The sequence below is a fragment of the Lissotriton helveticus genome, chromosome 7, assembly GCF_964261635.1.
Source record: "Lissotriton helveticus chromosome 7, aLisHel1.1, whole genome shotgun sequence".
Classification (NCBI taxonomy): Eukaryota; Metazoa; Chordata; class Amphibia; order Caudata; family Salamandridae; genus Lissotriton; species Lissotriton helveticus.
In genome coordinates this window covers 813,600,507-813,627,201 of record NC_136068.1, presented here as the reverse complement: position 1 = coordinate 813,627,201, position 26,695 = coordinate 813,600,507, and the positions used below count along the sequence as shown (strand labels likewise).

The 26,695-nt window shown below is 48.4% G+C and overlaps 1 protein-coding gene across 2 annotated transcripts in view; it reads left to right on the top strand.

Moving 5' to 3' along the window:
• Positions 1-26,695, top strand: part of DDX46 (DEAD-box helicase 46) — a 1,223,843-nt gene that overhangs the window by 609,757 nt on the left and 587,391 nt on the right. The gene's annotated exons all lie outside the window — the stretch shown is intronic.

The window sequence follows — 26,695 nt, the reverse complement described above, 5'->3', positions numbered from 1 at the left end:
GAAACACTCTGGGCAAACCCCAAGATTAAATACAGGGGGAAGCCCCTCGACATAGAGCCATGGAGAAAGCTAGGATTCTCGTATCCAGCCCAGTTGGAAGATGGAGGGTTGCCCCACACCTTCAACAGCCTGAAAACACGACACAACCTCCCAGAAATAGAACTATACAATTTCCTAGCAATCAAAACAGCCTTAACAAAATCGAAATTTACCAAGCACAAACCCACAATCTTTCAGTACATGGAAAACATAAACAAGGCAGGTCACCAGGTCTCACACTTGCACAAACTCCTCCACCCTGTCTCCTCCAAACTCAACGCCAAGAACACCAGCTACTGGGAAACGCAGCTAGGCTCCAGACTCACTGAACAAGAACTACAAACCTTTTGGGCGGCCCCATCAAAAAATATGATATCCCCAGTGCTAGCACAGACGAAATTCTGGTTATTACATCAAGCATACTGGACGCCAGCTCGTCTAGCATTGATAAGCCTGAGAGACAACAACTGCTGCTGGAACTGTGGCACAGAAAAGGGAGACCTTGCACCCCTCATCTTTCACTGTAGTAAGGTCAGCAAATTCTGGGGGAAGGTGTTCAGCTTCATCAACAAAGCCCTAGGCTGTACTCTAGAACAAACATTTGCCACAACTACCCAAAGCACACATCGCAGCAGACATAGCCACACAACAGGACAGAAACCTCCTGACTTAATCCTGACGACAGCAGTCAAATCTGTGCTAGACAAATGGAAGGACACCACCAAAGCCACATTCAAGGGGTGGCTGAACTGGGTGACATTTCTCAGAGGGGCGGACAACACTGCACTCAGACACACACCATGGAGGAACCCCAACAGAGGGATGTGGTCAACACTAGACAAATTCCTAAATCCATACAAACCCCCATAAACCACAAAATACGCCAAACGCAACCCCACGAGGGTCCGGCGGTCTGTCACTAAACAACCGCCCAACACTTCTATGTTTTGTTTTACATTTTATGTACCAACTTGACATGCGTCCAATCGCAATAACCTATATGTTCAGTGTTATATGTGCGCAAGACTGTGGGGCAGACAAGCGAAGACTGTAAGACCAATCACTCATCCACAATCGAACACGGTCATCACCGAAAGCCGCAAAGCCCTATGTGAATGTCTGAGAAACTTGATATTTGTTACATGTCACATTGTATTCTGTAATGTGTAAATACCAATAAAAATAAATTTAAAAAGAAAAGCATTGGGTGCCCAAACGTCAAAATTGCACTCTGTACCAGGCCACCCCTGGTCTGGATCTTCTTCTTGAGTCGTGTGTGCATTATTTAACACTGTTGTGCAATAAATGTCTTACATTCCTCTGTGTTGGGCCTAAGGCTGCTCCCCCACACTACCACTAAAAGAGCACTTTGGGTTTTACATTGAGCCCTGTAAATTTTTGAGGAACCCCTGTACTCTGTGCATTTTATTACCACCTAATGGCAATATCATATACAGAGCCAGCTTTCTACAAGCACTTCTAGTTCTAGCAGGTGGTGGCAGCTCCTACAAACACTGCTGTGCGTTGGGGGGCAGACTGCGAGGCACGCGCTGAGTAATGATTTAAGATTACGGTGCTCTCTTCTGTCCCGCTATTTACTTACGCTTAGCCTCATCTTAAATCCAACTGTATTTGCTAGCTTTTAAACTGCAGCATCTATCCTGCTTTTTTAAATCGCTAAATCGTTTTTTAAATTCAGTAATTGTTTTTCCCTGCACTTACCTGCTGCCTGGTGTGTTTCCCCTTGCCCCGGTCCATCACGGCTGTATTGCCGATTGTGTGGAGGGTAGGGCGCCATCTTAGGTCAGTCCCCAGACCGGCCGGACCCGAGTTTGCGGTCTAGCTGGAGGCGGGGCTAGACTACTTATTGCACATGTCAACTCAAACGTGCAGCGGACGAGCGCAGCGGGCGCGACGATGGCGCGCCGAAGGTGCGCGTAAGGTAAGCCCGTCCGCGGCCGATCGGGGCACGGGGCATGTCCTTCTGCCAGTTTTATCAAATACTCGTCTGCAGACCTGATCCGACTGCATGCTCACTGGCCCCTTCCCCCTATGACTCTGTCGAGATCTGAGCCATCGGGGTTTCTCAGTGTTAGAGAGACCTTTCCTGAGATGGTTTCCCCCCTGGCCTCAGTCCCTCTTCTGGCCACCCCGCCTCTCTCAGCTATCAACCCCCCCCCCCCCATCAAAGGGTTTCTACACTCTAAACTTACAGTGAGCTATCTTAATACTCGCTCACTGGTAAAACACCAGCTGGAAATCTTCAATCTGTTAGACTCCGGAAAATCTGATATATTGCTGCTGACGGAGACTTGGCTTAACGATTAGTCCTCCCCAGATATTCTTGCTGCAATCCCCCCTGGCTACTACATTCTTCAAGCGAACAGAGCTTCTGGCAGGCCAGGAGGTGGGGTAGCAGCGATTGTTAAACACCCTATTAGATTTTCCGCTCTGACTACCGTCAGTATTCCCTCGGTTGATTACCTTATGCTGAGACTGGAATCCCCAGTGACACCCCTCATTTGTGTCCTAGCCTACCGCCCTCCTCAGTCCATGCCCGACTTCCCTACGATGTTCGGTGACATGCTCTCCCAATTAGTTATCAATAATTCAAAATTTTTAGTCTTAGGAGATTTTAACTACTGGCCCTCCGATGAGAAGGAGAGTGCCTGTTCTGTAACATTTTCTGATCTTTTATCTGGTATGAATTGCCTTCAACATATAAATTCAGCGACTCACATCAAAGGTCATATTCTGGACCAGGTCTGGACTTCTAACCTGGACATTTCTGTTCCCCTCATTTCACCCTGCTTATGGTCAGACCACTTTATAATCTCCTTTTCTCTCACGGTTACCTCCTGCCCTAGTAGAGCTTTGGAGTGTAACCTCTCGGCCTGAAATTGGAACAGGGCCGATCTCAGCAAATTTGTCACCCTACTCAGAACCTCTACCACCCCCCCCCCCCTAATTTTGGCTCTATTGACACACACGCCTCTGCCCTAGCATGCTGGCTTGAATCAGCCAGTGACATTGTTGCCCCTCTTAGACAGATCAAACTTAAGCGCCTTCATGATGCCCAAAGGTGGTTCACTGAGGACCTTAAAGTCCTAAAGCTCGGACTTAGGCAGGCTGAGCGCCGTTGGCGACGCGGCTATGCTCCTGACACGAAGTTGCGGTTTATGACCCTGCTTAAAGAGTATAAATCAGCGATCTTACAAGCAAAGACCTCCTATTTTTCTAAAAAGATTGTCGACTCCGCAACCAAAGATATCTTCTCCATTGTGGAGGAGCTGTCACACCCAGACAGGGTAACTATTAAACCTCTCCCTTCCCGCGCACTTTGTGACTCCCTTAACCAGTTTTTTGTGGATAAAATTGCTAATATTAAAAATAGCATCTCATCCTTGGCCCCGTCTCACTCCCCTAGGTCAGATTCCTCCCTGCCCTCCCCCAACCCTCAGTGGCTGACTCAGGTCCCCCCAATCTCGGAGATGGAGTTCCTAGCTCTTTTAAATAAGGTTGCCTCTGGATCCCCCGCTGATTGCTGCCCCCCCCCCCTTATCTTCCGTGAGGCTTTCACAGCCTGACCTATCCCCCACCCTGGCGCTACTGAATAACTCTTTCTTCTGGCCTGGTCCCTAGTTCATTTAAAATTGCCGAGGTTGTGCCCATTCTTAAAAACCCATGGCAGACCCTAAGGTCATGAGTAATTTTCGTCCTATTTCCCTGCTGCCCTACCTCCGCAAAGTTCTTGAGTCTCATGTCACTAACACCTTGAGCTCATTCATTGAACACTCACAATTCCTTGACTCCCAACAGGCCAGTTTTAGACCCGCTCACTCTACGGAGTCTGTTATACTTTCAGTTATGGAGGAACTGCGGAGAGGGGCGGACTCTAATATCAGTCAGGCTCTGGTGCTCCTGGATTTGTCGGCCGCCTTTGACACGGTCGACCATGATATTCTGGTCGGCTGTGTCAGGGAGGCTGGCATCCGGGGCACCGCCCTTGACTGGGTTCGTTCCTTTTTGAGCAACCGCCACCAGGCGGTCCGGCTCTCTCAGTTTTCTGCTGATGGGGTCGGGCTGACATGTGGCGTCCCGCAGGGCTCCTCCTTATCCCCTCTCCTTTTTTAATTTATACCTGACCCCCCTTATTCGATCCTTGCGAGGTAGTAATGTCACCGCGTTCAATTACGGGGATGACATCCAGCTGGTCTTCGATATCAACTCCTCGGACCAGTCCATCGACAATTTTCAGTCTACCCTCTGTCACATCAGTGACTGGATGGGGGTGAACCACCTCAAACTTAACCCCGGCAAGACCGAGTTGGTTCTTGTCCGGGGGCTGCCAACCCATGGAAATCCATCTTTTGGCCCGCGAGGTTGGGTCTCCCCCCCAGCCCAGTCGACTCAGCAAAAAGCCTGGGGGTTATCATCAGTAATGACCTTACGATGAAGCCCCAGATCAATGCGGTAGTCTCCTCCAGTTTTTTCAGCTAAGGAAAATTCGAAAGATTGCCCGCTTCCTGACCACTGAGGCCCTCACCTTGGTCTTGTTGGCTTTAGTCATCTCTAGGATAGACTACGCCAACTCCCTCTATGTTGGTATTCCGGCCTACCAACTGAAGAGGCTGCAACTTGTCCAGAATCAGGCCGCACGTCTTATCTACCATCAGCCTAAGCACCAACACGTCCGTCCTTTGTTAAAATCCCTCCACTGGCTCCCTGTCTCTGAACGCTGTAAATTCAAATTAGGTTGTATTATTTTTAAGTCCCTGGCCGGTATGGGCCCGTTTTTTATTTCTTCACTACTGCACCCATATGTCCCCTCCCGCAATCTCCGTTCCTCCCATCTGGCCTTACTTAAGGTCCCAGTTTTCAAACGTAAGAAACAGGGAAGACTGAGATTCTCATTCCTTGCCCCTTTCCTCTGGAATACACTCCCTTTAGGTATAAGACTTGCCTCCCCCTATACCCGTTTCAGGTCCCTTCTTAAAACCCATTTGTTTTGTAATGCTTACAATTAACGCTCTTCGCCCTGCAGAATGTCTGTCTCCCCATGCTCGAGCGCCAAGAAACCGCTAGGTGTTGCGCTTTATAAATATTTTTTGACATTACATTACTTAATGAAAGCTCTCTCTCTCATAATTGCTTGTTGATTGGGGCAAATTCTAGGTGAATCTGTGCTGGAGACGCGCATTTCAGGATCTTAAATACTCTTTTGTAAGCCATGTAGACTAAGCAGTCTAGGGAGGCAGTGTCTCAATCTAAAATCCCCTCACTCCCGTAGGTGATTGTTGTAAGGAGTTTGGTTGCCACAACGGGATACCAGTGCCTGATCGCCTTGGCCATTCAGATTGTTTGAGAGGGTGCAGTAGGCGGCAGAGCGTGTTACCTGTTCTTATTCATAACTGTCTTTAAGGTAGGAAGGTCTCTTTGTCATCTATCGGGACTCCCAGGTATTTGTATGTATCCATATTAAGAAGAGGGTGCTTGTTCTGCGACCACGCTCCCCCCTTTGTACGCCTTGTGATAGACATCATTTTTGACTTGCTTCTGTTAATTTCCAAAGCGTTTTCGCTGGCGTACTTGGGTATTTTGTCTGTCAGTGGCTGTAGGCCAACTTTTGTGGAGCTGCAGAGCAAAACATAATTTGCACACACAAAATGGTTTAAGGTGAAGGTTCCCATCAGAGGGGAGTGGCTGTAAGTCGTATTGAGAATCTTTGTAAAGTCTGATAGAGATTGAACGGAACCGGTACAAGCACACACCCTTGTTCGAGGCCCTGGCTTCTCTGAATTTTCCTGTATAGGTGGGGTCCTGCCCCTATTTTACCCCAGTCCAGGTATTTGGATAAAGCATTTGGATTCCTCTAATCAGGTGTTATGGTATGCCCCAATTTGCGAGTTTTCAATCCACACAATCAGTGGTTGATTTGTAATCGGTGAACCATAGATGAACTGGAACTTTAGATTTTTTTGTTTGTCCATGATCAGTGCTAGAGGAAGGGTGTTTGTTACAGTGCGGATAACTTTTTAGAACCGTGTTTGGTTAAGGGGGTATGATATTGTTTGCGCTTTACCATGCTGTCAGGTCAGCTGTGCTGATGCAAAGTAGTTGGCCTCCTTGTCCAACAGAGCTAATAGACAGTAATTTGTGGCTTGAGTACTACTTTCATTCAGTATTTTACAACTAATGCTAGCCGTGGTTACAACGTCCGGCCTGTTGTAGGGGCATTGTGTCCGTCCAAAGAAACGACCTCTGTGGGCGCTAGTGAACTTGAAGACTAGTAAGAGACCCGTGTAGCTTCAAGTATGTTTGAGTTCATTAGTGAGTTAGAAGGTCTTAAAAGGGAGTTTATCAAATGGCAGACATTTTTTGAGTTGTGTTGTCTACTGACCTACATAAGCTTGGCCCAAAAAGCATTTGACTGGGTTCTCCTGTCCTATTGCTGCTTCTTGTACAGCTTTTTAGCAGTTCTCAGTTGGTTAATGGCAAGTGGGGACAACAGCATTTTTCTCAGTGCTCGGAGGGCCTATTTTAGTTTCTTTTAGCTAAACGACAGGCTAGCGATGGTTCCATCCGGCCGGAAGTAAGATGTACATTTTTTTATTTTTGCAGGTAATGGGCTTATAAGTATTATGAGATCTGATGAGGGTGGTACATAACACTTCCCAGGATTGTATTGGGTCGTTACGTTTCAACTCAAATTTTATTGCCTCTACCGCCGAGGATGTTGTTTCAGAAATTGTGTTATCAGTAAATTTTATTCTTTTATAATTTACTGTATATAAGTTGACAACATCTTTTCTTTGTTCCGGGAGTCTGTTTAGAGCTAATTTTAGATAAATATATGACTTAAGGAAGATGGTCCCTGTCAACAGTTGTTTCAATTTCGAATGAACTTATCAGAGTAAATACATCTTTTGACACCAGTGTGAAGCCAATGGTTGAATGCGAGCACGGCACATAAAATGTGAGTTTCGGAGAGCTATTACTAGTGTCCCTACCCTTTAACGTCCTCAGACCGGCATATTCGAGATCTTTTATAAACTGTTCGCCCAATTTGTCATGTCGAATGTCCTTTCTTGCATTTTTAATGGCAATTTGCCAATCCAGGTTTTGGGCCACTAAAAAGTCATCTTCCTTGGAGTTCTGTAGAAGATTAATATTGGAGGCATCAGTTTAGATGATACTTGGCATCAGAGTATGATGCATCAAGTTCTGGACCAATGTTACAGGTTTACACGTGAGGACCCTTTTTGTGTCCTGATCTGGATGAATATAGACATTTATCAAGACTATAGATGTTTGCCAATGTGCGTCCCACCTCTTTAGCTCCAGGATTGGGATAATTTGGTCCGTTTCTGAGTGTCTACTTCAGTTTTTGAATATAGATTTATTTATACCTCAAGACCTTCTTTTGATCTCCTGTACTCAGACTGCTTGATTCCTGGAATTACGCAATGCTTGTAACCTGCGACTGGAATAGGGGTCATTGCCAAGGTTTCCTGAAGAGCCACAATATCACAGTTCTTTCATACCAGCGGGGCTGCCCATCCCCTAACTTAGATTTAGCCTCTGCTATGTTCCATGAGCGGATTTGTAAGGAGCTTACATTCTTTTTGCAAAGCCTGTGGCAGCCAATTCAAGGGAGAAGATGTAGCCTAATGGCTAGGGCGGTCTATCTCAAATCTGGGTAACTGGCTTCGAGTTTTGGCAATGATGCTCAACATCCTATGATTCTGGGCAAATCACTTCATCTCCCAGTGCCTAACAAAAATGAATGTGTCCTTGTGTAACGCAACTGGTGCTCATGTAAAGTGCTCATACACCTAATACCTTTGAGTCAAGTTAGCTCCATATAAAACTATGAGGAAAAAAATAACCTCTAGTCATCCGGGGGCTAAGAGTGTACCATTGGCTAAGGTTCCACTGGAGGCAAGGCAGCTCAGGTGGAATGATTGTTGGTTGCAATTTTTGGTGATTTGCAAAGTGCTCCATTAAGTATTGAAAATACCTGTAGTTGAGGTCTTGTGGAGGTATTTAAAGTACAATTTTTCTAGTGGAGTATGATAGCAAGGTTGAACATAGGGTGAGATGGAAATTCACTGTGTGTTATTTAGCACCATAGATGCAATAGCTGGGGAGAACAAATCCATAAGGGTAACCTCGCTTGAGATGTTCTTTTCCAGTGGTAAAAGGAGCCAGTGGTGGTATTGTCCTCAGTAGTTTTAAGATGTTCCCTCTATCTATGGTATCCTGCGTAATTCAGAGACCTATTCAGGGCAGAAGACAATCTTTTTGTTCCCATGCTCATTCAGAGTGGTTCCCTGCGGGCCTGCCTGGTCCTATAGAGACTGACCTGTTTGTCTTACATTCATCAGGATGGAAGTGATATGCTTGGTGTTTGGGGTAGAGATATTTTTTACTACCTTGAATTTATCTTGAAGTCTTCGGCTTTCTAGGCAATCGCTTACATGACTCACAAAGCCCTTCATCACAATACCCTGAATTATTTGGCCCAGAAACTGGAGCTCTCATATTGTAACAGATCCTCCAGAAGTTCCAGCATGGCATAACTATGGCATACAGTGTTCTTTTGTTCATCTTTCTTCCCTTGTAAAACTCTCTTATACCCCCAAGGGTCATGTTTGCGCTATATATACAACCTTCAAAATAAAGCAAATAAATAGTTTGGCTGGGTGCGGTCTTTTTAGTATTGTTTTCCAACGCAACATAATCATTGTGGTGCAGGAGGTCAAGCCAGACGTGATACATTACAGAATATAGAGCGGGAGGTTGCGACTGGCTTAAATTTAATTTCACTTTTAGACTTGGGTGGTACTCCACTGACTTCTTATTTTAAATGTTACGTTATAAAGTATTTGCACACTATCACGTTTTGCAACTTTTTGTAATGGTACCCGCTCATTCAGGCATCTTATGAGATATGTGTACAATACATTTTTCAGTTGAAACATTAAGGTTGTTACCTGTTAGTCCGATACTGATCTAGTTGGTGACAAAATTGTAAATATTTAAACAATTGGGAATGGTATATCTTATTTGTAAGAAAGCAAATGAAATAGTTTGAAGTGGGTTGGTTCCTATACAGCTCTCAATTTATAGATCATAATGAGATCCTACTGAAGGAACCCTTTCATGTTTCGACAGCTGCCATAGCACTGTACAACACCACAACAGGGTTCCTCTTTTTAGTTTATTGTGCAGCCAATCAAACATAATGCATTTTTCTAGCAATCAAGCACAACTTTGGTAGAATTTGGGAGACAGTTGAGAAACTGTAAGCCATATAAATAAATTAGCAATGATCATTTCTTGAACGCGTTTAGCTCTCCCCAGCTCACCCCTGGCTATGAAGAATCACTCCATTTATAACTGGTGGTTGCACAGCTCAATAATAAATGCGGATACTGGCTATTCCCAGACTATCTTTCTACATGATTTAAACACATTTCTCCCCTTAGATTCATTGCAGTTTCCCCAAACCCCTTATAACCCTAATAACCATAATAATGTTGAAGAGTCGATCTATTGCGATACAACCAAGAGTGTCTATGAGAATGGTATCCCATGACCAAAGTCCTTCCGCAGATGGACAATAAAGGGAACCAAGTTAAGCTCCCAGCCTAATGTTGGTGCTGCTGAAATATGTACACATAAGTACACCAAACTCTGGGATAACACCCACAGCTGTCCGTGTCAGCATCCCGTATCATAAACTGGAAGACTTATCCCAGTTCATTACTAAACCCAATGCCTGTTCATATAGCTCCAAGGTTAGCCTTTCCCCAATCCATCAGGTATAGTAGAAGAAAAGCAGCATATTGTCTGTGAGTGATGATACCCGATCCTCCTTGCCCTCCTGTGCTCCAGATCTTGGCAAACAGGAAAGTGGGGAAGGAGGGACCAAAGTGCATAATTAAGAAGATTTGCCTTAGCAACCTACGTGTCTGCGAGTTGAAGGATTAATAAAACCACACACCAAGAAAAAGCACTTTCAATTATAGATTACGGAGATCTATATGTGAGCCGTAATAATGTTATATTGATGCAAAATAATGTTATATTGTTGCAAGTGGGGCTCTTACAGCACAGACTTGCAGCCTGCATGAAAGATTGTGGTAAAGCAGCACTTTGAGAGTCCAGACAAGTAGGTGGAACTTATATCGTATAGCTGAAGCCAAACTGTTGACTGAGTGAACACATTCAAAAGTTGCCAATCCCTCAGTTGGGCTCCTGCTTTCCTGCTTAATATTACCTTAAAGTAAATAAGAGGACTATCCTCAATATGAGCTACCACTTCACTGAATCAGACCCAGAGATAGTGACTTTTCAAAACTTTCAGTATTTGGGAGCGATAAAAATTGCTTGTGCACATTATTCCCATCGCAGGCTTCACCAAAGCATGCTTACAAGTTGCAACTTACTTAAGCTTAACCTTTGCGGCTTTGAGACAATGCATATATTAATGTTTTCTGAGGAAGGCTGTCACAAGAGATGCCAGTGTACCATATGTATTGTATTTATATAGCACTTACTACCCCTGATGAGGCATCAAAGCGTTTTTTTGCGAGTAGCACGCTTCTCCCGAACCCGGAAAGTATAAGTGGTGGATTAGGATAGTGAAATGTAAGCTATTTTGAGCAGTGGACATGTGAGTCTGTTAGTTGGATTGAAAAGGATAATGGGGGGATAGAAGAGGGAAGAGTCTAGAAAGTGTTTATTGGGAGATCTAAGTAGTAACATGAGGTTTGGGATGAGTGCAAGGAAAGATGGAGGAGGGAAGAAGCTCTCAAAATGGATTAGGGAGATCATAATAGTAGTAAAATGAGTTTTGGGATGAGTCAAAGGAGGGATAGGTGAGAGAAGAATTTAAAAGAGTTGTTTGAGAGATCATAGTATTAAAATGGGCTTTGGGGTGATCCAAGTAGGGGATAGAGGAGGGAAGTCTAGAAAGGGTTATTTTGGAGATTAAAGTAGTAGAATGAGATTTTAAATGAGTCAGAGGTAAGTCGGTCCAGTTGTGGTCAAAGTACAAGAAGCCTAAAAGGGTTTTGTGCCAATTGTGGGCCATGTCTTCAGTTTGTGCTCTCTCCGCTCCATCTTCTTTCTTCCTCGGTTCCAAGTAGTTGAATCTGATTTCCTGGTGTACGTGGGTCCCCTAAATCCTCAATAAAGAGGCGTTAAGGGGAGTGAAGGGTAGTAGCCAATGGACTAATTACCCTTGGGGTCACTACACCCCCTAGATAACCACTTCCTTTGGGGATTGGGCATCACCCTGTCCCAGAATTCCTAATTCCACCACAGAAAAGATGGTGACATTCCTATCTTGGTGTTCGCTTCAGGCTACCCACCCTAGATGTGTTTCCAACCTGGCAGTGGAACATGCATCCTGCATAGTTAATTTTCCCACCTATCCTGGTGACAAATGGGCCTCATGGTAGGGGGTGGAATCCTCCAGATCTGGGTGAAGCCAGGCTCGCATATCAAAGGTGGTGAGCTCTTTGAAGCTCCCTGCCTTCACATGCTAATTTACTAGCCATCCTGTTTGGAGGAGGTGTAAACTCCTCCTGTCAGAGCAGGCATTGTGACTGACTTTTGAGAGCAGGGCTCACACCTCCTAGGGGGTCAGAAACTAGTGTGTGGTGGCAGGCTATGCAGGACAAGTCTGCTAGCACAGTAGAGGACTAGTAGGTTTCAGGGGGTACTTCTAAGGTACCCTCTCAATGTCTGTAGTAATAAATCAATCACTGGAATCAGTGTGGGTACATTTTATACGTGGTGTTTGATACTGAACACCATAGCTTTTAGTGAAGCCATTATGTTTCTGGGAAGCTCATATTTACCACTTGCTATTACATTCCTTAGAAATGCCTTCCCTGCTCACTTGTAATATCCAACAATGGAGCTAGACATTACAGGGGCATATCTGCTCATGTAGTTATGTCCTCATGTGCTATAATGCACCCTGCATTAGGGCTCTAATGCCTGCTGTAGGTGTGACTTACATATAGCTTATGTAGTGTCTTACATATAGCTTATGTAATGTCTTGGGCATGGCACAGAGGAGTGTGCCTGGCATTTTTTCAAATATGGTTTGCACCCTGTCTCCCAGCCTGCAATGGCATTCTGTGTGGAATTTTTATGCGGGTCCTGTTTGGTTTAGTGCCTTGTAATTGGTGTGGATATAAGGTAAAAAAATGAGTGGCCACACTTGGGACAGTTAGCAGTAAAGGCATCACTCTAACTGAAGTTTGTTAGAGCAGCAACTCTTGAGTCCTACTTTCTTGACTAGCAACTTCGTCAGAACCGGTCAGTGTATGCAGACATATGGTGTGTGCAAATCTTATTTAAAAAATTTACATTTTTAATTAACTTTGCATCTCAGGGACAACATTCAGTATAGTCCATCTTTTTCTCCTTATGCAAGCAGCCAGTAAAGGCAGTGCCCTACTTTCTGCCTGTGACTATAAAGAACAAAAAGTAACCTCCAGACCCCTGACTACTGTTTAGGCTTACATGCTGAGTAGGGGGAGGGGATCATGGATGGCTGAATGGAAAGAACAAGAGGGCGATATAGGAAGAAATGTTTGAAAGGTGTCGAAACCTATGGAGAGCGACACTGGTCATCGAGGCAGAAATGTCCTTATTTACAAAAGCATGTACTGATTTCCTCCCACAGATCTAAGACCGATCTGGGGAAGATTTCTGGATTCTGGAAATTCACAAAGGTTTCTCAGGTTCTGTCCCGAAACCTGCGACAGTCGCAGATTTTCAGGCATACTGGAAGCCTTTTGTATATTTCCTCTTGCAGCTACATAGTAGTATTTCCGCATGTAGAGGTGTTCATGGTATTCAGTTTGCGAAATTCACTTTTTCCCCCAGGGGGTAATGTTTCCCCCTTGAAGAGACCTCTTGCACTACATCCTCACCCACTTTGGGGTTTGTGCAAGACAATTTCCCACCCTGGAAATGGACTTACTCCTGTCACTGGCAAAAGTAAATTACCAACCCTTTCCAGTGTGTGAATTTGCAGAAATAATTCGTTAACAGTCACGCACACATGCATTTTAGCTAATTGACATACTTACAAGGCATTACCATTCTGGAAAGCCCATCATTTCCTTCCTTGGTTTTATATTTCACCATCATGGGCTAATGGTCATGAATAAAATGATTACGGTTACAATGTCACCTTTTGTGAACCTGTGCGCTAGCAAATCAGGTAATTTGATATCCAACGTGAAATAGCTCAAATTACATGTGACTAAGATGCCTGTAGGTGCACAAAGTCACTGTGCATCTTAAATAAGATCATCCATACTAGTCTAATACAAAGACCCACCCACAGCTAAATCATCTAGGCAAAGCAGCCTTTCTCTTTTGTGGAGCCTTGACAATTCAATAGTGTCATCCTCTTTTAAGACTGGCGCCTTAAGTAACATAAGTTCTTCTTTGGTCAGCCCAGCCATATAGATACTCCACTGTGAAGGGTCTAAAGCATAGGTAGTGCCAAAAAATGTGGGCAGTGATGTGACCAAGGGCAGCGTTAATGCCAGCCATGGTGGCGGGCTGGGTTATGGCTTAAGTGCACAGTGTAAAATCAGAAAACCTGGGATTAATCACAGCTTCCCCACTTAACCAAAATGTGTGATCCTAGGCAATTATGTTCTTTCACTTTCTCTCCTTTTTCTTTATTATCAAATATAAGACGACATCCAAATACATGACTTTAGGATTTGCGCTGTACAAAACTTCTCCTAATTTAATAAGCCATTATGTTGCTCATGTATAATAGAAACCCATACCACCCAAAGAGTGCAATACCAACTGACGTGCCTCTTGGTTCACTGTTGGCATTGTTGTCAGGGTGGTGGGGGAGATGTAAAAATGGATGCTTTTAAATTCTTGTTTGAAAACTATCACGTTAAAAGAAAAAGCTTCTCAAAGCACTGATATCAGATGTACTAAGATAAAACAGTTCTGCATGTTAATAAAATAAACTTTTTGGATTTTGAAGAGAATTCTTCATAGTTTTACACTTTTGCTCAAGATATCTTTAAAAATCAAATTGTTCCTAACGTTAAGCCGTACAAGATGTCCTAGTTACTTTATTTCTTTAACTGTGATTACCCTTCAAATAAATGCTTGTGTTTTTACTTAATATCTCCTTGATATTAGTGCTGAGTCGAGTAAAGGGCAGCCCAGTGTTGCTGTTGTCTAGGTCAGGAGGGCCACATGTGGCTCCGGGCCATACTTTGAGTATCACTGGTAAAGCATATGCATGTTCAGTCAAATAGTCTTCATAACGTTTTACAAAATGGTAATTGATACCTTTGCTTCTAATTTTGGTAATGAAATGTTACCATAATAGTCTCAATTAAATTAACCTGTATTATATTTTTATGTGTGTGCGCTCTTAAGTGAGTGCATTTCTCACCTTTGTGAATGATTGTTGACATTTTGTAATCCTTCTTTTAATTACATTAAGTCTTCTCATGATTCTTTCTCCCTAATGAGTAGTTGTGTTGAAGTTATGGCGCGACTACCTGACCTTCTACCTTCGAGATCCATTTCCCTTTCTCTGTTTTAGCACTGAAATACCTGCTAGGATGACCTTTGTTTTTCTCAATTAGTTATGCCATGCTGCTTCTTTAATATCTTTGATGTTCTATCTGGCATACAAACATCAAAAGAGGGCGGATTTGCTATACCAGATCTGCACATCAAAACATGTCTCCTTCCTTTGAGAAAAAAGATTCACCTATTTATGAAATTCAAATGTTGATTGAGTGCAATCTTGGTGTTAAATGCTTATCCACCTCAAGCATTCGAAAAGGACCATCTGCCCACCAACAGTGTTGCAGAGTGTCACATCAACAAAGAACAAATACATCTGAAAGAAACAGGTTAGTATTCGATTCCTTACCTTAGAATATCCCCAGGCGTCAGACTGGATCCGGAAACTTTTGCGTAGCAGTACCCTTGCGTGTCGGTAGGCATCATCTGCGGCTCCGCGTCCGTCGTCTGCTTCGGGATGACGTCGACGGAGTACTTAGACGCCGCCCTCGTGCGCTGACGTCCGATCCGGAAAAAGTTGTACCCTAGTCAATTTTTTACTAACTTTTTCGGTCCTTTTTGATCATCTTTCGAAGTCTCTCGACTCCGACAGTGCCAGTAGGGATGACCGGGTTCAAACCCTGCGTCGATTGCAGCCGACTGATGTCGGTTACCGACCCCCATGGCCGGTGCCTTTACTGTCTGGGCCCTGACCACGACGACAAGTCCCGCTCCGACTGCCGGGCCCTGACGTCCAAAGCTAGACGTGAGCGGTCCCGCAAGCGACTCGAGCTCCGGCAGTCAGCCCCGCGCCGCTCGAGGTCCCAGTCCGAAAGGAGGTAGAGGGACCGGTCGCGGGGCCGGAGTCACCACAGTTCCGGGAGTCGTCATCAGTCTTCGGGCACGAAGTCCTCAGGTAAGAGGCACAAGAAGTCGAAGAGGCGACATCGCTCTTCTGACTCCCTTGAGGGTCGCGCGACGCGGCCGGGGGTTCGGGCGACACCGGCTCCGCCAGAGCCGCAGGTGTCCCGGCCTGCTCCGTACCTGCCGGTCCCTGGGCAGCACGCGACGCCGGAGGTGATCGAGTCCTTCCTCATGGCCATGAGGTCGCTCGCTCCTCGGTCGGGTTCCGCGGTGCCTTGGGGCCAAGCGGCCCCGACTGGGTCCACTAGCGGGCCGGGTGCTTCGGCCCCGGCTCCGTCGAGTGCTTCGGCCCAGACGCCGTCGACGACTTCGGTCCCGACGCTGCAGGGCCCCGCCGGATCCGGGTCGCCGCCGGTCGACCTCGCCGGCGCCGGCCCCCAGGTGTGTCGCCTCCGGCGCCGTCCCAGGACGCCGCCATCCCCGGTCCTACCCTCGATTCGGGTCCGGCGCCGGAGCGGCGCCGTTCTCGACGCCAATGGGAGACTTTTACTTCTACGACCCGGCCCCATCCTTTAAACCTGAGTACCAGGCGATGGGTGACGAGGGGGATTGGGAGGGATCTAAGGACCCTCTGGCACGTGAGTGTCCGTCTTCTCAGGACTGGACAGGTGAGCTTGGGGAGGCCAGTGGTCTGGACACTTCGCCTGACACTGGTTTTGTCTCCCCTCCTACCGTGGCTACGGAGGAGGGGGCTTTCTATAGTGTGGTGCTGATGCGGGCTGCCAAGGCTTTGGGCCTTGAGCTCACCATCGTGGCCGTGATGACTAACCTCCTCACTGAGGTCCTTAAACTGCAGACAAGCTCGTCTGAGCCTCTGCTGCCTTTTAATGAGGCCTTGTCAGACGTTCTTATGGGCACTTGGTCCAAGCCCGCTTCAGGTCTGCCTGTAGATAGGAACGTGGCCAGGCGCCACTGCCTGGCTCCGGGCGACCCTTGCTTCCTGTCCACTCACCCCACCCCCGAGAGCCTGGTCATCCAGGCCTCTAACTCCCTGACCGCATTCCCGACGGCTCCCCCCGATCGGGAATCCAAGAGGTATGAGCAATACGGGAAGAAGGTATTCTTCTCCCTGAGTTTAGGCTTGCGGTCAGTCAACACCGCATGCCTCCTGGGCATTACACCCACTCTCTGTGGGACGCGGTCGCGGACGTGCTGCCACAATGTCCGGAGGAGACCCGGACTAAACTCGCCCAAGCCCTTGCGGAGTGTCGAGATGCGGCACGGTATTCCATCCGGTGTGGGCTGGATACCACGGACTCACTGGGCAGAGCGATGGCAACGACGGTGGCTATTCGTCGCCACGCCTGGTTGAGGTCCGCCAACTTTTTGGCTGATGTCGAAAACTCCCCAATGGACATGCCGTTTGATGGCCGTCGCCTCTTTGGCGACAAGGCAGACCATGCGCTTGAGCGCTTTAAGGACTCCTGGGCTACGGCAAGTCCCTGGGCCTCTCGGCCCCCGTGCCAGCAAACGGCTACCTTTCGCCCCTTTCGTGGCCAAGGAAGGGGCGCCCCCACACGTCCTGCCAGCCACGGGCCACAGATTACCATTCAGGGAGGTGGCGGACGTGGAAACCGCCGTGGCGGCGGTCGGGGACAACGGCGAGGCCAGTAGGCCAGTCCACACCTGCCCCTGCAGCATCCGCCTCAAAACCCTCCTAGTCCGAGCTTTCAGGCCCATGTGACGCCAGTGGGGGGCAGCGTTCGCCATCACCACCACCACTGGCGCACTGTCACATCGGACAGGTGGGTGCTGCAAATCGTCCGAAGGGGCTACTCCCTCCCCTTCGAGGCGTCCCCTCCAGCCATGCCACCGCAGTACCACCGCGTGTCGGGGTATCACTTGAAACTTCTACAAGAGGAAGTTACGGCCCTCTTGGCCAAGGGGGCCATCGAGCATGTTCCTAGGCCAGAATAGGGTGTGGTTGTTACTCCCACTGCTTTCTGGTACCCAAGAAGGGCAAAGGGGGCCTACGCCCTATCTTGGACCTGCGGAACGTCAACGGCTTCCTCCGGAAGGAGAAGTTCGAGATGCTGATACTGGCTCAGGTCCTGGCTGCCCTAGATCCGGGAGACTGGATGGTAGCGTTGGACTTGCAGGACGCTTATTTTCACATCCCCGTCCTGCCGGCCCACCGGCGTTACCTGCGGTTCACGGTAGGTCACGAGCACTTTCAGTTTACCGTGCTCCCCTTTGGCCTATTAGCGCCCCACTGGTGTTCACGAAAGTGATGGCGGTGGTCGCAGCTCATCTGCGCAGGTTAGGGGTTTCAGTCTTCCCCTACCTCGAAGACTGGTTGTTGAAGGCGGGCTCGCCCCAGACAGTCGTCAGCCACCTCCAGGCGACGGTAGACCTCTTGCACCAGCTGGGGTTCTCCATCAATGTGCCGAAGTCGCACCTGTGCCCCTCTCAGAAGCTCCTCTTTATCGGAGCGGTTCTAGACTCGGCGCAGTTTCGGGTTTATCCTCCCGAACAGCGGGTTCGCGATATTCAGGCTCTGATTCCGATCTTTCAGCCGTTATCCCAAGTCTCGATCAGGTTGACACTGCGGCTTCTGGGCTGATGGCCTCCTGCATCCTTCTGGTGCATCACGCCCGGTGGTGGATGCGGGCTCTGGAGTGGGACCTGAAGTTTCAGTGGGCCCAGCATCAGGGCAACTTGTCCGACCATGTCTTGATCTCGGAGGGCACTGCAAGACAGTTGCAGTGGTGGCTCACGGACCGCGATTGGGTCAGCGGCAGATCCCTCTCCCTACCCCAACCGGAGCACGTAGTTGTGACGGACTCGTCTCTCCAGGGCTGGGGAGGCCACATGGGAGAGGCGGAGATCAGAGGCCTCTGGTCTCCGGCGGAGTCCCAGCTCTATATCAACCTTCTGGAGCTGCGGGCGATACGGCTTGCATTGAAGGCATTCCTCCCCTCTGTACGGGGGAGTGTAGTGCAGGTGTTCACGGACAACACCACCGCCATGTGGTACTTCAACAGGGCGGGGTGGGGTCGTGGACCCTATGCCAGGAGGCTCTGGAACATCAGCGCGTGACTCTGGTGGTTCAACACCTGGCAGGTTCTCTGAACGCCAGGGCGGACGAACTCAGCCATCTGTGCATGATGGATCACGAATGGCCTCTGAACTCGGACTTGGCGCAAGGCCTCTTTTAGCAGTGGGGAAAGCCTTGGTTAGATCTATTCGCCACAGAAGACAACGCGCAATGTCATCAGTTCTGCGCGTTGGAATTTCCAAGGCGGCACTCGCTCGGAGACGCCTTTCGTTGCGAGTGGAGCTGCGGTCTGTTGTACGCCTTTCCGCCTATACCATTTCTGCCCAGAGTGCTGAAGAAGATCAGGCGCGACTGGGCCCAAGTTATCCTTGTGGCTCCGGACTGGGCACGAAGATATTGGTATCCAGAGCTACTCAGCATGTCTGTCGATCCCCCGATTCGTCTGCCTCTTCAGGAGCACCTTCTGTCGCAGCAGCAGGGGACGGTCCTCCACCCGAACCTGTCCAGTCTCCACCTTCATGCTTGGAGATTGAGCAGCGACAGTTGAGGCCATTTGACTTGCCTCCTGAAGTTTGTACTGTGATTCTGGCAGCCAGGCGTCCCTCCACAAAGTCGGTATACGCCTGCAGGTGGAACAGATTTGTGGCATGGTGCACAGCAAAGGCTGTGGATCCACTCTCTACCCCCCTTTCTGAGATTCTCCTCTTCCTTCTCTCTCTTGCCCAGCAGGGCTCTGCTCTGGGCACTCTCAAGGGCTACCTTTCTGCCCTTTCCGCCTTCTTGAGGCTACCTGATCAGCCTTCTTTGTTCAAGTCCCCGATTGTTAACAGATTATTGAAGGGCATCACTCATATGTTCCCCCCCTGTTCCTTTCGTGATGCCCCAGTGGGACTTGAACCTGGTTCTGACTTACCTGATGCGGCTCAAAAGGAGCGCACTTCATAACTGTCCTCTCCGTCTTCTTACACTTAAGACTGCTTTCCTGGTTGCCATCACCTCTGCCAGGAGAGTGAGTGAGCTCCAGGCTCTTTCCTCTAAACCTACTTTCCTTTCTGTCCATCCGGACAAGACCCTCTTTCCTGCCGAAGGTAGTCACAGCCTTCCACATCTGGCAGTCCATCACCTTGCCCACCTTCTTTCCGCCTCTGCATCCCTCTAAAGAGGAAGAGCGGCTCCACCGTCTGGACCCAAAACGTGCACTCTCGTACTATCTGGATCGCACACGCCAATTCCGGGCGGATGACCAACTCTTTGTTGGTTAAGTGGGCACTAAGAAGGGACGGGCTGTGCACAAACGGACCATCTCTCGGTAGGTTGTGTTGTGCATCAAGGCATCCTACTCTTTGGCTAAGAAGGAGCCTCCTGTTGGGCTGAGGGCCCATTCCACTCGGGCCACGGCAGCTACTACTGCCCTGGGCCTGGGAGTCCCTTTGCAGGACATCTGTCAGGCAGCTACGTGGGCCTTGCTGCGCAAGACACTACTGCCTGGACAGCCAAGTCCGGAGGGATGGCTTCTTTGGCCGTTCCTTCCTCCAGGACTTTCTTGTGTGATCATTGGTTCGCAGACCCACCACCGGGGTTGGTATTGCTGGGGTATCTATTCTAAGGTAAGGAATCTAATGCTAACCTGTTTCTTTCAGATGCACAAGTTACTTACCTTCGGTAATGATATATCTGTAAGAAACAGTAGTTAGTATTAGATTCCTTACCGCCCCACCCATCCTCCCCGTTCTGCGAACCGATATCTAGGGTTAAGGTCATCCCCTTTCAGGGCCCTAGTTTCATGGCACCAATGTTGGGTTTTATCATGGCTCTGCGTTTCTGGCGTGGAAAAGCTGTGTATACGAACTGACGTCAGCGCGCGAGGGCGGCGTCTAAGTACTCCGGCGACGTCATCCCGGCGCAGACTATGGACACGGACGCCTACCGACGCGCAAGGGTGCTGCTACGCAAAAGTTTCCGGATCCAGTCTGACGCCTGGGGATATTCTAAGGTAAGGAATCTAATACTAACTACTGTTTCTTACAGATATATCGTTACCGAAGGTAAGTAACTTGTGCACATCACATAAAGTCACTTTTATCCTTGAGGCGCTGGAGGGCGCACGACAGAATGGCCGCCCTAGGGTGAGGCTCCTGTAGCCTGGATCGTTATCCTCCGTTTATCCTCAATTACTGGCTCCGTATCTAGCTGGAATCATCCCTATAGCGACATACCAGGTTCCCCAGCACTCGGTGACAATTTGGTGCCGAACGGACGTCTGCAACTATATTTATGGCGATTTGATAATTTCCCCGGACCTCCCGCTGGACTGCAGGGAGCACGAGAGGCGGCAGCGGCGACTAGGAAAAGTCGCGGACCCACACGTGTGCGATAGGCCGCGCCTCCGACCCAAGAGCTCAAGAATACCTGAGGCTGCCTCGCGGTCACGGCTACCACCGACGCAAATCCCGGACCGGGAGGAACCCGCGACGCTGTAGGGTGAGGCGCAGCGAGCCAGACCGCTTGGGGTTTCCAGTGCAGATTCAACCCTCGATGTGCGCCTGTTATGGTGATTCGTGAAGCGCGCAACATGGCGTACTGATGCAGGGAAATGCCGGGCGACGGCAGAAGGTCTCAGCGGTCCACCGCTATGACAAACGATCATCGGCAGGCATTGTAGAGATCATATGGTGGAAGTGCCCTGGCTGTTGGCCGCACATGCGGGCAGGAACGGTGGAAGAGCTGCCCATTACCAATCTGGCGCGCAAATGTTGGTGCTAGCACTGCAAATTCACAGTAGAGCCGTTACACTCACCGCCAGTGGCAGGGGCCATCTAGTACGTACCAAAGAGTCCCGCATGTGAACTTTTCAAAGCTGTTTACTACCATTACACAGCCCTGCCTGATCAGGCCGGTATCACAGTACCTTCACATTTTGCTGGTGTGACTATAGAGGGGCATACCCACCAGGGGTCACTACACGGCTCGGCTGGGCTGCATCATACGCTGTTTGTCCCCCCCTACTGGAAGACACCGAGATCCCTGAGTGTTATAAGACCTGCGGCGGCTAGCCAGTGGATGCACCGGCCGAAGGCCAGACCCTTTCTTGGGAGTTTTTGAACTGCATCGCGGCCCCTGACACCTGGCAGGTAGAGGTGGGAGCTACTGGACAGGAGCAGAGATGGGGAAGACAGACCCCCACCAACCCAAACTGACCTTTGATCCTGCTAAAAAGGGACCGTCCACCACTGTGGAGAAAGGCGTACCAGCGGGGATGGATCAAGCGGCGGGCGGATCAGATACTGCTGACATTAATGTCCAACAGCTCCTGCAAGAAATTCGACATGGATTTGCCACTGTAGTGGACAAAGTGGACAAGATGTCGACCAGGATGGATGCCATTGTCCATAAGATGGATCAGCATGAAGACAGGATAGCGGAGACGGAACGGCGCATCTCAGCAAACGACTACATCACAGCAGGCCATACCATGCAACTTGCAAGAATGGACAATCTCCTGCGTACTATCGCTGCGAAGAACGAGGAATTGGAAGCCCGCAGCCGGCGCAATAACATACGCGACACGGGCGTTTCAGAATCCACCAATACGGGGCGTATGGAGGATTACATAGAAAAAATGCTGACGGCGACCATCGGGGCAGACACACTTTCCGCGCAGTTCATAGTGAAGCGAGCGCATCGCTCCCTCGGACCACAGCCCAAGCCTGGAGCCCCACCGCGCCCCATAATTGTTCGTTTATTAAACTATCGCGATATGGTCTTACCGTACCAAAAGAACTCTGTCCTATGATGGCGTCGCCTTCTCCATTTATCCAGACTTTACCCCAATGGTTCAGGAGGAAAGACGGAAATTCATTGCAGTGAAAAAGAAACTACGCAATGCAGAAATAGATTATGCCCTGTTATACCCGGCCCGGCTTAGGGTGGCGTACCAGGGTAGGCAGCGCTTCTTCACTAAACAACAGCAGGTGGAAGACTACCTAAAAGCACTAAAGAAAGAGCAACGCAGACTGTCTGGACGGCGACCGGCAGACCCTGACAGCCTAAATGAGAACGAGGAGGACGCATGAGACATTCTACAAGCGGACTGCCTGGTACTATGATCGACCGCTGAGGTCAGGTGTTGGTATCCCACACAGTATAACAAGAATGGGGACGCTGATTGCTTAATGTACAGACTAGGTTCGAGAGTTCCAGTGGTAATGTATTCCAGGCCCCACCACCCCTCCTCGACCGTTGCCTACGGGACGTTAAGGATAGAGGCGCGGGAGGGAGAGGAGGGTGGATGTGCGACCACCTAGACATGACCCCCCTAGGTTGTTCCCCTAAGTACGCTACTGTTTTTCTATTGACGGTTATGTTGTTCATGGGAAAATGGGGTGGGGGGCGGGATAAGGTAGCTGGCAAGTTGGGGATGCTTCAGTGGGAGGGGGTGGTGAGCAGGGGGAAAGATGGAACTGTGTTCTTACACAACCTTTAGTTGCCTATTTACCGTTAGATGTTTATTTTCTGTGTACGGGAGGGGGAGGGGGAGGGAGGGCAGGGGGGACTTTTATGGACATCTCCACTTTGGTTGGAAACAGGAGATGTTACCTTGCTCCTAGATTCAAGAGGATAGGAGGCAGGTTGTTCTATAGGCATTGTTCTCTGAGAAGGTGTAAGATGCAGGTGATGATATACGGGCTGATGAGGGTTCAGGCAACTGCAGTACTGGAATACACTATCCTTCTAATATGTGACAACGCTGATTGCTGTGATAATGACTAACGGGCTGATGTCAAGGATTTCTGTTATGACTTAGAATATACGGGGCCTGAATGATGCCAGAAAGGGTAGGAATGTGTTAGCTTACTTGGATAGACACCAAATACACATCGCCCTACTGCAGGAGACACACCTCAGCCCCCGAACCAAACATACATTTGCTAGTAAGTGGGCAGCGATACGACGTCTCTCGTCGTATTCTGCTTACGCTAGAGGGACGGCTATATTAGTCAGTAAGACAGTGCCCTTCGTACTGCTTGGAGATTGATTGGATTCTGAGGGTAGATTTGTACTCATGTGGGGCAGGCTTGGCCTGGATACTATCACGATAGTGAATTGCTATGCTCCCAATACTGATACGCCCGAATTCTTTGCCCAGCTGTGGGGAAAAGTGATCGATATAGGCTCCATGCATGTAATATGGGGAGGGGACTTTAATGTGGCTCTTGTCCCAGGAATGGATAGATCAGATGGCAGTCCCCAATATAATAGACGAGCAAGTGAGATGTTGAGAGGCATAATGGCGGAAGGGGGGCTAATGGACAGCTGGAGGTTCACCCATGCCACGCAAAGGGAAGGCACGCACTTCACTGCACACTCTAACACATGGGCTAGGTTAGATTATTGTCTGGTGTCTCGGGGGTTGAGCGTGGACTTAGGCAAGGTATGTCACCTGGCGAGGACATTATCGGATCATTGCCCATTACAGATCCAAATCAGCATACCTGGGTTTGACAGACTGAAACCCCCTTGGCGTCTTCAACCTACAGCACTACTAGACGAGGTCTTTAAATCGGAACTAGGTGATGAGATAACAGAATTTTTTCCTAGAAACAAGGGATCTGTAGAGGACGTAGAAACGATATGGGAAGCGTTTAAAGTTACGGTCAGGGGTTACTGCATCTCTAAAAGCTGTGGTGTTTTGAGGGATATTCGAGGCACTATCACGAAACTCGAACAGGAACTGAAGGAATTGGAAATGAAAATGACGCGGGAAACGGGGGGAGGTCCCATAGTGAATTCCGAGATAAACTTACACAGTGTGAAACTGAGGCAGCCAGAGAAGTTAAATTCAGGGGTAAACACTATGTTGCCAGGAGATATTGCGAGGGTGAAAGACCAGGGCGAACACTTGCAAGCCTTACACAAAATCCCCGTTATAACACACACATACTTGAGATGCTCACACCGGAAGGTCAGAAGTGTCAGGACACTAAGAGCATAATGCACCTCTTTAACACACATTACAGAGAATTATACCACACGAAACGGTCTGTGGAAGCGATGTTTGATAACTTTCTAAGTGAAGTGGCATTGTGCTGGCTTAGCGACATACACAGACAGTTTCTTAGTGCCCCCCTGGAGCTCGACGAAGTTCGGGATGCCATCATGTCGTTAAAGAATGGTAAGGCCCCCGGTTTGGATGGCCTCCCAGCCGAATTTTATAAATGTTATGTGGACATAATGGCCCCAGTTTTGAAGGAGGTTTTCGAGAGTGCGCTGGAGGTTGGAATACTGCCACGCTCAATGCGAGAGGTAGTCATTACCTCCCTGCTAAAACCAGGGAAGGACCGTTCGGATTGTGATTCCTACCGACCGCTTTCCCTTATAAATTGTGACGCTAAGATCTTGGCCAAAATACTCGCGACTCGATTATCCCTTTTGATGACCAAGATAGTTCTCCTGGACCAGGCTGGGTTTGTGCCTGGAAGGTCCACCAGTCATAATTTACGTACCCTCTTTTCACTAATACGAACTATTGCGCCAGAAGTCCCGGTGGCTGCCATCTTTTTGGATGCTACAAAAGCATTTGATGTATCCCTTTATGCGGATGACTTGACGCTCTATGTCACTGATCCCCAAACCAACCTCAATCCATTGCTGAGAGAGTTCATAGTATTTGGACACGTGTCAGGTGTACAAATTAATTGGAAGAAATCACAGTTCTTTCCACTTACTCCGGCGGTGACCCGATTTCAATTAGATTATCCATTAGATTGGTGCAGTTCGGATCTACGCTATCTGGGCATACAGCTAACCATAGACAAGGAAGAAACCATAAGGCTAAACTATGGTACTACTATCACGAAACTGGCTGATGATGTCATTCGATGGCTGTCGCTACCGCTATCTATGGCGGGGAGGGCGTCCCTCATAAAAATGGTTATTCTCCCACCATTTTTTATACCTCTTTCAAAATATTCCTTACTACCAGGGTGCATATTTCTTCAAAACACTTCGATCGGAACTGTTCTGGGGAGGCAAGCAACCGAGGCTAGCGTGGTCTGTAATTACTCAACCATATGCTAATGGAGGGTTTGACGTGCCTGACTTCCTAGTGTATTATCTGAGCGCGCAGGCACAATACGCATACCATTGGTTCGCACCGACCCCTTTCATGCCGCAGCTGGCAGCTGAGGATTGGATAGCACGGCCCTTACCCCTGAAAGGAGTTATACATGCCCCTGTAGGAGCCATAGAAACACCCTTCACGACGGTGACGTGCACAGTAGTCGCTTGGCGGAGGATTCGTAAACTGCTTCAGCTCCCGATCCTCTACTCACCGGAATTACCTCTCGTATATCATCCCCAACTGACATTACTGCAGGAAGGAGGGTTTCAAATCATGTGCCGTCAGCTTGGCATTCAAAAATGAGGTGACCTCTGCCTGAATGGTCAATTTAAAAGTAGGGATCAGGTATTTCGTGATGCCCAGCCCAAGCCTCTTAACCTATTTTACTATATTAGACTGCGACAGGGATTGAGAAGCATACTGCCACAGTTCCCAGAGGAGCCTGAAACAGCGCTACCTCTGCACGATGTATTGACGTCGACAGATGGAAGTCACATGGTATCCCATATATATAGGGACATAAGGAAACAAACTGCAACAACACAGTGTAAAGCTCGCTCACACTGGAGCGAGGATATGGGAGTAGACATTGAGGATCATCAGTGGGCTTACTGTTGTGATGTCACTGCCAACATCTCCTCTAGCTGTAGACTTAGGATTATACACTACAAATTCTTACAGAGACTATATTATACACCAGCTAAAAAATTTAGATTTCACCTCGCTGACGATGACAGGTGTGACAGATGTGGTATGGATGGTGCGGGTTTCCTGCATTTAGCATGGGAGTGCCCGAGAATTTCTGAATACTGGACGGAGGTACATACGGCGCTCCAAGAGATGATAGGGGGTACGATAGATAGAGACCCACTCATTATGTTACTAGGATATACGATGGAGATACCAAAATCAGTTAGAAAATTGGTCAATATTGCCTTACTGCTAGCGAAACGCAGGGTAGCATGTAGATGGGGAAGGGGGAGAGCCCCCAAATTTAGGGAATGGCTGAATGACCTTATATACAGTCA